General features: G+C 58.1%; 1 protein-coding gene across 3 annotated transcripts in view; it reads left to right on the top strand.

The window, feature by feature from the left end:
* The first annotated feature begins 1,462 nt into the window (after positions 1-1,462).
* The window catches only part of RNF24 (ring finger protein 24), a 31,776-nt gene continuing 22,711 nt past the window's right edge, over positions 1,463-10,527 (top strand). Inside the window, exons 1-2 of one of the 3 annotated variants that reach the window (XM_061351979.1) lie at positions 1,475-1,541; positions 9,280-9,360. The gene's annotated coding sequence lies outside the window, so the exon portion shown is untranslated. Of the gene's footprint in view, positions 1,542-5,319; positions 5,456-9,279; positions 9,361-10,527 lie in introns of those variants that run through there. The other 2 variants (XM_061351980.1, XM_061351982.1) reach the window with 2 other exon arrangements.

The raw sequence follows: 10,527 nt of genomic DNA, 5'->3' as shown, positions 1-10,527 counted from the left end.
GGAATGGGTTGCCCAGGGAGGTTGTGAATGCTCCATCCCTGGCAGTGCTCAAGGCCAGGTTGGATGAGGCCTTGGGTGCCATGGTTTAGTGTGAGGTGTCCCTGCCCATGGCAGGGGGTTGGAACTGGATGATCTTAAGGTCCTTTCCAACCCTAACTATTCTATGATTCTATGATTCCCCTTGGCCTGTCCCTACAGGCCCTTGTCCCAAGCCCCTCTCCAGCTTTCCTGCAGCCCCTTTAGGCACTGGAGCTGCTCTAAGGTCTCCCCTTCAGGAGCCTTCTCCTCTCCAGGCTGCCCCAGCCCAGCTCTCTCAGCCTGGCTCCATAGGAGCATCCTGGCTGCAGGGCTCAGAGCCATGCACAGATGGGCACTGTCACCATCGCATCGCTCGGTTCCTGTTCCCTCGGGATGCAGATCCTGGCTATGGAGGTGCAGGATGGGCTCTCTCCTCCTGCCTGCCCGGGTGAGAGCTTGTCCCAGGCAGGTGATGCTGGCTGGGGGCCACTCCAGGATGCCATAAGCGATGAGATGGGTTGGAACTGGATGAGCTTCGAGGTCCTTTCCAGCCCAAACCATGCCATGATCCTATGGTGACACTGATGGGGTACAGATGGGTCCTTCTCCCCTCATGCACCCTGCTGGTGATGACCACGATGGTTCCACCTCCTGCCCCCTCTCAGCCCCACTGCCACCACCCATCATCTCCTCTGTCACCATTGCCATGCCCTGTCCCCATCCTCACCCACTGCCACCCCCATCCCTGTCCCCAGTGCCACCTCCGGCCCCCACTGACACCTCCCATCCCCACAGCCCCCGTCCCCCTCTCCATGTCCCCATTGTCACCTCCTGTCCCCACAGCCCCTGTTCCCAGTCACCTCCTGTCCCCCTCTCCATGTCCCCATTGCCACCTCCTGTCCCCAGTCACCTCACATCCCCACTACATCATGCCCCTGTATTTGGTGCCACTGTCCCCATTGTCACCTCCTGTCCCCACAGCCCCTGTCCCGTCACCTCCTGTCCCCCTCTCCATGTCCCCATTGTCACCTCCTGTCCCCACAGCCCATTCCCAGCCACCTCCCTCTCCCAGTCCCATCCTTATCTGCTCTCCCTGTCCCCACAGCCATCTCCTGCCCTATTACACCTCACCACTGCCACCCCATCCCAGTGTCCCCCCATCCCCATATGTCCCTTAAGTCCCCCCATGTTCCTCCTGGCTCCATGTCCCCCCATGTCCCTCATGCCTCCCCCTGTCCCCCTATGTCCCTCATGTCCTCATGTCCCCTTATGTCCCCCATAGCCCCATACGTCCCCCCATCTCCCCCCATGGCCCCCAATGGCGCAGCACTCCCCTCCCTCCCCACCCCCGCCGTGACGTCACGACGCAGCCCGCCCCGCGCAGGCGCAGGAGGGGGCGCTGAGGCGGGGCCCGTCGGCGGGCAGGGGGCGGGGCCATGGCCGGGGGCGGGGCCGGCTCCATCCGGGTCCCTCCCCGCCGCCGGGCAGTGCGGGCGGCGCGAGCCTCGGCGGGACAGCGGCGGGTGAGTGCGGGGCGGCGGCGGGAGCCCCCTGGGGGGCCGGAGGACCCGGGGCTCCCCTGTGGGCCGCTATGGGGCAGCGGCCTCTCCGTGTGCGCTGTCCTGTGGGGCAGAGCCCCCCCTCCGGCACCCTATGGGGTTGGGGCTTCTCTGTGAACCGCTCTGTGGGGTAGGGACCCTCCTCTAGCGCCTCTGTGGGGCACCGACCTCTCCCTGTTCGTGTTCTGTGGGGCAGGGTCTCTTCTTCAGCACCTCTGTGGGGTAGGGCCCCTCCTGGTGCGCTGCTCTGTGGGGCAGGATCTCTCTTAGCAGCCCTGTGAGGCAGCGACCTTCTTGCTTCGCACCACTCTATGGGGCAGGGACCTTCCTTGTGCACTGTGCTATGGGGCAGGGCCCTTCCTTCAGCACCTCTGTGGGGTAGGGCCCTTCCTTGTGCGTTGCTCTATGGGATAGGACCCGTTCTTCAGCAGCTCCGTGGGGTAGGGCCCTTCTTATGCACTGCTCTATGGGGCAGGACCCCTTCTTCAGCACCCCAGTGGGGCAAGGATCTTGTGAACTGTTCTGTGGGGCTGGGACCTTCCTTTAGGCCCTCTGTGGGGCAGGGGAACTCCCCTTCAGCACTCTCCATGGGGACAGGCTGCCCTCCCTTGGCTCCACAGTCCCCTATGGGGCAGGCACCTCCAGAGGGAAATGGGGCTTGCAGGGCAAAGCCTGTCCCTTCTGCCCCACATAGGGCAGTGCCTGGGTGTACCATTGGGGTGGCTGGCACCCCTATAGCTGTGCCATAAGGTGCCATTTAGGACCCATAAAGTCCCTACTTGTGGGGCAGAGGAAGGGGCAGCAGGCTGTGACATGGGGCAGTGTCACCCAGCAGTGACATTGGAAGAGGCTGGGATAGTGAAAGGGACAAGGAGCATCTCCCACCCCACCTGGACCCCCTTTATAAGGGGAGCTCCTATGGGTCCCACCCCACATTTGGCTGGGGGTCCGTGGATCGTCCCATTCCCTGTTTGTTACCAGGCACATCCCTTTGCATTCCGAGGGCCAGGACAGGGCGCCGTGGGTTTCTTTGGCTTCAGGAATGGGACAAGCTGCTTTGGGAGTTACCCGGAGCTGCTGTTCCTGCTGCACAGGCACGTCCCGAGCGCTCCCAGTATCCACACTGTGCCCACTTTGGAAGGGGATGCATGTGGGATCCTATGGGACTGGAATCCAAGGGGTAAAAATGCCCTTTGTGAGGGTTGCTTCGGGTTAGGTCAGCTCCTCCTTGTTGTGCATGGAAGAGAGTATCTCCATGGGTCCCATAGCCTGGAAGCGGTGCTGGACCCTTGGGAAGCACCGGTGTGCATTGGGAGGGGTTGTTCCCTGCTCCCCAGCGCACCTTTGGCAGGCGGTGGGGATGACATCTTGCTCTGGCACGCTCCGCTCCTTTGATCCCGAGTTTCCTGCCATGGATAACGTGTTCGGCAACACGCGAGCCCGGCTCCGGCGCCTGATGTGATGCTGCCTCCTCCTCCTCCTCCTCACCCCGGTTTTCCCCGGCTGCCTCCTGGTTTTCCTTTGTCTCTGGGCTCTCGGAGCCCGGGGATGCTCTGAAGGGAGCCCCTTCATCCCTTTGTTTCCAAGCGGCTGCGGGCTCAGCTGGTTTCGGGCAGTGTTTTGTGTGTCCACACACAGAAACCAGCTCCTCCGACGGCTGATGGTACCCTTTATTTCTCTGTCTGGGTTGTTGTAGGTGATTCAGCTTGCAGGGAGCCTATCCCAGCTGCAGGCTGGGCCAAGGGGATGCAGCAGCTTCCCAGAAACGGGACGCATTAGCCAGAAGCGAAACTGGAGCATCCTCTGTGTGTGTCCTCTGGTGTCCTCCCTGGGTGAGCAGGGCTGTGGGCGCCGAGCAGCACACACTGAAACAGCCCTGCTGCTGCCACAGACAGGGAGAGCTTCAAGCCTGAGTTGCTCAACTCGCTGCCAGCAGCGGCTTTGGGGGACAGAGGACGGTGAAATAAAGGCAGGTCCAGGCTCAGACCTGAGGCTTTGACAGCAAAATGAGCGTTTTCCTTTCCTTGTGGGCAGCAGCACAAGAGGGACGTGGAGCTGTTGGAGCGAGGCCAGAGGAGGCCATGGAGATGCTGCGAGGGCTGGAGCAGCTCTGCTCTGGAGCCAGGCTGAGAGAGCTGGGCTGGGGCAGCCTGGAGAAGAGAAGGCTCCTGAAGGGGAGACCTTAGAGCAGCTCCAGTGCCTAAAGGGGCTGCAGGAAAGCTGGAGAGGGGCTTGGGACAAGGGCCTGTAGGGCCAGGCCAAGGGGAATGGCTTGAACCTGCCCGAGGGGAGACTGAGCTGAGCTCTTAGGCAGAAGCTCTTCCCTGTGAGGGTGCTGAGGCGCTGGCACAGGGTGCCCAGAGAAGCTGTGGCTGCCCCATCCCTGGCAGTGCTCAAGGCCAGGTTGGACACAGGGGCTTGGAGCAAGCTGCTCCAGTGGAAGGGGTCCCTGCCTGTGGCAGGGGCTGGGACTGGATGAACTTTAAGCTCCCTTCAAGACAAACCAGGCTGGGGTTCTATGATCCCGCTGCTGTTTGAGTTCAGTTTGACAGCAGGCTCGTAGCCTGAGTTCACATTAACACTTCTGTGCTACAGTGGGTGTAAACAGAGTGACCTTGAGCATGTCAAACAGCCCCTGAGTAAATCAGGTTATTTGCTCTATTACATTATTCAGCCAGGTTGGATGCTCCAGCTGATGCATCCAGGGTGCTGTGCCATCTGGAGCAAAACTTAAACCTAGACTTGGCCTTCAGCCTGGAGAAGCAGCAGGCTTTTGCCTCCAAGGAAGGATATAGCCCCTGACAGAAGAAGTGCTTGGGGGCGAGGTGGAAGGAACCCAAAATGCTCCAGCTGAGGTATTTAACAGACACAAAGGAAATCCTTCCAACCCTGCATGGCTGACGCAGCCAGGAGGACTGGTGGGATCCAGGCCTGGTTGAATGGGGCTTGGAGCAAGCTGCTCCAGTGGAAGGGGTCCCTGCCTGTGGCAGGGGTTGGAACTGGGTGAGCTTTAAGGTCCCTTCCAACACAAACCAGTCTGGGATTTGTTGCTCTCCCTGTGTGGACATGTGTGGGGTGATACAAGTGCACCCAGCTTTGCTAGGAGAGCTTTCATGCTCATGGACCACCTCTCCACATGTCCCATCTTGGGTCATCCTTCCCAGCAACCCGTCCATCTCCTTCACATTGGCTGTAAGGCAGAGGATGGATGTGTTGGGAGTGATGCAGCCATAAACCAGCAGCTGGATGTTGAAAAGGCCAAGGGAAGCCTGGCTGGATGTGCCTCTGGGCTTGGCAGGGCCTGGCTCCCCTGGGAGAAGGTCCTCTCCCACCGGGTCACACTCCTCCTGTGTCACCCACCTGCACTATAACCGGAGACAGCCCCATTTACCAGGCCGGGGCAGGAGGTGCGATGCTCTGGTGGTCTTCACCCACCTTGGGCCCATTGGTGTCAAACCCTGAAGGGTGGTGTATTGACTTTGAAGCTTCCCCTGCTCTTCAGCCCCCATGGTCTGGCTGTGTTTGGTGCAGCTGAGCTCTGTTTCTGTTTGGTTTCGTTGCCTGTGCTCTAACACGGGGTGTTGTTGACATAAGATAACATCTGCCATGCCCACACTTCCCTCCCTGCCCCTTCCTAGCTGTGACATTGGCCTGAACCCACTCAGACTTTGTGTCAGGAGTGCCCGTCCTGCCCTTGTCCCCACCCTAATAGCACTGATTGGGAATGACATCAGTGATGATGCCATGTGGGGCTTTATCAGCCCATGAGCTCAGCCTGACCCCGGTGGGAACCTTTCGATTGGCTGGGAAGTGCTGGTAATCCTATGGAAAACGTACTCGAGGAGAGGATGAGAAACCCCGGTGGTGTCATGGTACTGGTGAGCATTTGGTTCCTCACTTGAGGAATGGGGAAACCTCAGCATCTTTGCCCCCAACACAAGAGGGACGTGGAGCTGCTGGAGTGTGTCCAGAGGAGGCCATGGAGATGCTACAAGGGCTGGAGCAGCTCTGCTCTGGAGCCAGGCTGAGAGAGCTGGGCTGGGGCAGCCTGGAGAAGAGAAGGCTCCTGAAGGGGAGACCTTAGAGCAGCTCCAGTGCCTAAAGGGGCTGCAGGAAAGCTGGAGAGGGGCTTGGGACAAGGGCCTGTAGGGCCAGGCCAAGGGGAATGGCTTGAACCTGCCCAAGGGGAGACTGAGCTGAGCTCTTAGGCAGAAGCTCTTCCCTGTGAGGGTGCTGAGGCGCTGGCACAGGGTGCCCAGAGAAGCTGTGGCTGCCCCATCCCTGGCAGTGCTCAAGGCCAGGTTGGACACAGGGGCTTGGAGCAAGCTGCTCCAGTGGAAGGGGTCCCTGCCCGTGGCAGGGGCTGGAGCTGGAGGAGCTTTAAGCTCCCTTCCAACACAAACCATTCTATGATCTTCTCCATCAGGCACATCAGGTTGGAGCAAAACCATTTTCCCCATCCCATTCCAGGATGCCGTGGTACCCATGTGTTCCCTAGGGATGGAGGTGTATTGGATTTAGATGCTCTCCAGACCCCAAGGCAGTGTCATGGGCCATCCAGTGTGTCTCTTTACTCCCTGTATTGTGCATTTGATTTCCATCCATGAAAAGAAACCTGAACAGCTCCAACCACGTGTAAAGGGCTCCTGTGTCCTGTCACTGAACTGATTGTGGTGCCAGAGGGATGTCAATGGGAGGAAAGAACATCTACCCACAGCACCTCAAAGGGATACCAGCAATAGCATCAGTGGTGAGGGCAGAGCAGCTGTGGAGCCTCCAAGGTAGGGATGAGTGATGGCAGGAGAGGAAAAGCCTCCTTGTGGAGGATGGATGACCCTGTGCCTCCAGGAGGAGGAAAAGGATCTGTACTGATGCGTGGATGGGCAGCAGGAGCTGGTGCCAGAGCTCAGGGATCAGATCAGTTGCAAGCAGCTGCCTCGGCAGATCCGGAGGCTCGGAGGTCTCAGGTTGCTCCAACACCAGAGCTAAAACTGGATCAGCCTTTGGAAAAAGTGGCCAAGATGCTGAGAGCAGGAGGATGAGTGAGGGCCGGGCTCTGGTCCTTTCATTGGTGTCTTTTTGCTTCAGCTGCTGGGCTATGAATGTGGGAAGCACCAGGAATAACTCTCGTGGTTTCTTTGGGAGTTTCTTTTGATCATGGGTTGGTTTACAGTGTGCTAGAGAGGTCCTGTCTGAGTGGAGGCAGGGGATGGAGATGCATGCAGCAGCAAGGACACAAGGGCTGTTGATGTGTTAGAAACCACAGAAAGCCCTGAGAATGGTCATGGAGGAATTGAGGCTTTTCCACCCAGAAAGGTGCTGTGGTCGTGTGTGTTAGGGGGTGTTTTGGTTGTCTGGAGTTGGTTGACAGCAGCTGACCATGAGCAGCTTGTGCCCAGGCAGCCAAGAAGCCCCCAGCATCCTGGCCTGGGTCAGCACCAGTGCGGCAGCAGGGCCAGGGCAGGGATTGTGCCCCTGCACTGGGCACTGGTGAGGCTGAACCTCGAATCCTGTGTTCATTCCACTACAAGAGAGACATTGAGGGGCTGGAGCGGGGCCAGAGAAGGGCACTGGAGCTGGTGCAGGGCCTGGAGCACAAGTGTGATGGGGAAGGGCTGAGGGACCTGGGGGGTTCAGTGTGGAGAAGAGAAGGCTCAGGGGGGACCTGATGGCTGCCTCCAACTGCCTGACAGGAGGATGGAGCCAGGAGGGGCTGGGCTCTGCTCCCAAGGAACAAGGGATGGGACAAGAGGAACCGGCCTCAAGCTGCACCAGGGCAGGTTTAGATGAAGCTGAGGAACAATTCCTGCCCCAGAGGGTGCTCAGGCATTGGAACAGGCTGCCCAGGGCAGGGCTGCAGGCACCGTCCCTGGGGGTGTTTAATAGATGTGAGATGTGCACTGAGGGACATGATTGAGTGGTGGCTTGGGGGTGCTGCATTAATGGTTGGACTTGATGATCTTAAAGGTCTTTTGCAACCTAAATGATCCTGTGATTATCTGTTTTTATCCCTGTGCAGCATTAATCTTGCTGTTAATAAGCTTTTAACTCCCAAAGCGCCTTAGAGGAAACCAGCAGGAGCTTGTCTGCAGGAGAGAAACTGAAAGTGCTGAGCAGGGAGAGCTGCTGCCCTCCTCGTTTCAGCCATCACTCCATTACCCTCTCCCTGCCCTTAACCAACCGTGGTATTCCCAACTTCTTGGCTTGGAGGAGCTTTTAGGAGGGAACATAAGAGCTATGGGGCTGTGAAGATTCCCATCAGGGGTGGAAGCAGGAGGGTTTGGCTCTTTGGTCAACCCCTTTGAGGGCAGGAGCTGCAGTCCCATAGGTAAGAGAAAGAATGAAGACCAATATCCCATTAAAATCGGATGGGAAGGAGCACCAGCATTCCCGTAAGGACTGAATTAAACTTCTCTCCACCCAGAGCTCTGTCTGGGACAGGCAAATATTTCCTGGGGCTTTAAAGCCTCTCGTTTTCCATTGTTCTGTGTGAAGACCCATTGCCAGCTGGGCTTCCCCCGGGGCTGCTTCCTGCTCGTGGTTGTCAGCTCAGCTGCAGGGTAGGGGTTCTTTTCTTTCACTTTGGAGCTGAGAAGTGTTGGGTTCAGCCCCAGCATCGCACTTGGTGTCTGAGACAAAAGATGGGACTTTTGAGGATGGGCATGGTGATGGCCATGCAAAGTGAGAAGGATTGCACAGAGCGGGGAGGGGGTTTTGAGTGCATTGTAGAGTCCCAGCCTGGTTTGTCTTGGAAGGGAGCTTAAAGCTCCTCCAGCTCCAACCCCTGCCACGGGCAGGGACCCCTTCCACTGGAGCAGCTTGCTCCAAGCCCCTGTGTGCAACCTGGCCTTGAGCACTGCCAGGGATGGGGCAGCCACAGCTTCTCTGGGCACCCTGTGCCAGCGCCTCAGCACCCTCACAGGGAAGAGCTTCTGCCTAAGAGCTCAGCTCAGTCTCTCCTCGGGCAGGTTCAAGCCATTCCCCTTGGCCTGTCCCTCCAGGCCCTTGTCCCAAGCCCCTCTCCAGCTTTCCTGCAGCCCCTTTAGGCACTGGAGCTGCTCTAAGGTCTCCCCTTCAGGAGCCTTCTCTTCTCCAGGCTGCCCCAGCCCAGCTCTCTCAGCCTGGCTCCAGAGCAGAGCTGCTCCAGCCCTCGCAGCATCTCCATGGCCTCCTCTGGCCTCGCTCCAACAGCTCCACGTCCCTCTTGTGCTGCTGCCCCAGAGCTGGATCAGGGCTGCAGGGGGGTGGAACCCCCTCCATGACCTGCTGCTCGCGCTCCTTTTGAAGCAGCTCAGTTCTGTTCCACCCCAAACGCAGCCCTGGTGAGCACTGCTGGGTGAGCTCTCGCTGTGTGGCACCGGCTCTGCAGGCTCCTCTCTGCTTTTGTTTCCATTTGGTCGAAAACTTCGTCCATTTACTGGGGAGGGAGTAATTCTAATCCTGTTCAATGAGATCAAGGGATTAGTGTCTTCGATGCTTATAAAATTACGAGGATTAGCCGTGCCTTCCCCCCCCTTTTCTTTCTGTGCTGCGTAACGTCATCGATGCGCTTTCAAAGGGGATCTCTGTGCTGTTACTAAGAGCTGAAACGATTTATAGGAGCCTTTGTGAATCCAAGGGTTTAAACCCAAGATCTTCATCTTCTCCCTCCCTCCCTCTGTATTTTTGTGCAATATTAGGGTTCTTTTTTCTTTCTTTCCAGCATCCCTGGTCCCAAACCGCAGTAGCTGTCAGGAGATACCTTGGGTTTGTGTGGCGTGGCTGCGTTGCGGCGCCCGTGCGGGTAAGTAGGGAGCTAAGCTGAAAGCTTTTACTTGAGAGAGGCTGCAAGTCCCATCTTGAGAGGAGCAGGTCCTGCAAAAGGTATTGTTTCATGAGGCTGCCTCTTATGGCGAAGGATTTGGGCTTTCGTGGCCCATTCTGTTTCTACTTACAAACAAGTTATAGATCATAGAATCCCAGCCTGGTTTGGGTTGGAAGGGAGCTTAAAGCTCCTCCAGCTCCAACCCCTGCCACGGGCAGGGACCCCTTCCACTGGAGCAGCTTGCTCCAAGCCCCTGTGTCCAACCTGACCTGGAGCACTACCAGGGATGGGGCAGCCACAGCTTCTCTGGGCACCCTGTGCCAGCGCCTCAGCACCCTCACAGGGAAGAGCTTCTGCCTAAGAGCTCAGCTCAGTCTCCCCTCGGGCAGGTTCAAGCCATTCCCCTTGGCCTGTCCCTACAGGCCCTTGTCCCAAGCCCCTCTCCAGCTTTCCTGCAGCCCCTTTAGGCACTGGAGCTGCTCTAAGGTCTCCCCTTCAGGAGCCTTCTCTTCTCCAGGCTGCCCCAGCCCAGCTCTCTCAGCCTGGCTCCAGAGCAGAGCTGCTCCAGCCCTCGCAGCATCCCCCTCTGGACTCACTTGATCAGATCGCATCCCTGGCAGTGTTCAAGGCCAGGTTGGACACAGGGCCTTGGTGCAAGCTGCTCCAGTGGAAGGGGTCCCTGCCCGTGGCAGGGGTTGGAGCTGGAGGAGCTTTCAGCTCCCTTCCATCACAAACCAGGCTGGGGTTCCCAGAAGGTAACAGAGCTTTTTGGTCGATGGGATGCTCTCACCCTGGCTGTTTGGAGCAGTGGGAGCAGGGTGAAACTCCACACACCCACATTCCTGCATCCTCTTAATCACAGTCTGTGCTTTCATTAGGGCGTGCTCACCAGGAAAACCATGCATGGGGCTGAGCTGGAGGAGGCTTCACTTCAAACCCTGTTGCTCTGCCTCCTCTCCCAATGTTGCCCTGAGCCTTTCCCCACAGGGTATGATTTAAATGCCCTTTCTCCTGGGTCAGTGGCTGCAGGGCCGCTTGACCTGTGTGAGCCACGCAATCCCCAAGTGCTGAGTGTGGCAGCTCCAGGCCAGGAATTCCTGGCCCTGACCCAACCTACTTTCAGAGGCAAGCTTTGAAATATACACA

Source organism: Neopsephotus bourkii, unplaced genomic scaffold, assembly GCF_033783945.1.
Source record: "Neopsephotus bourkii isolate Nb327-2 ecotype Australia unplaced genomic scaffold, CSIRO-AGI_Nbou_v1 NB_616, whole genome shotgun sequence".
NCBI classification, from domain to species: domain Eukaryota; kingdom Metazoa; phylum Chordata; class Aves; order Psittaciformes; family Psittacidae; genus Neopsephotus; species Neopsephotus bourkii.
This window is presented reverse-complemented; position numbering and strand designations above follow the sequence as displayed.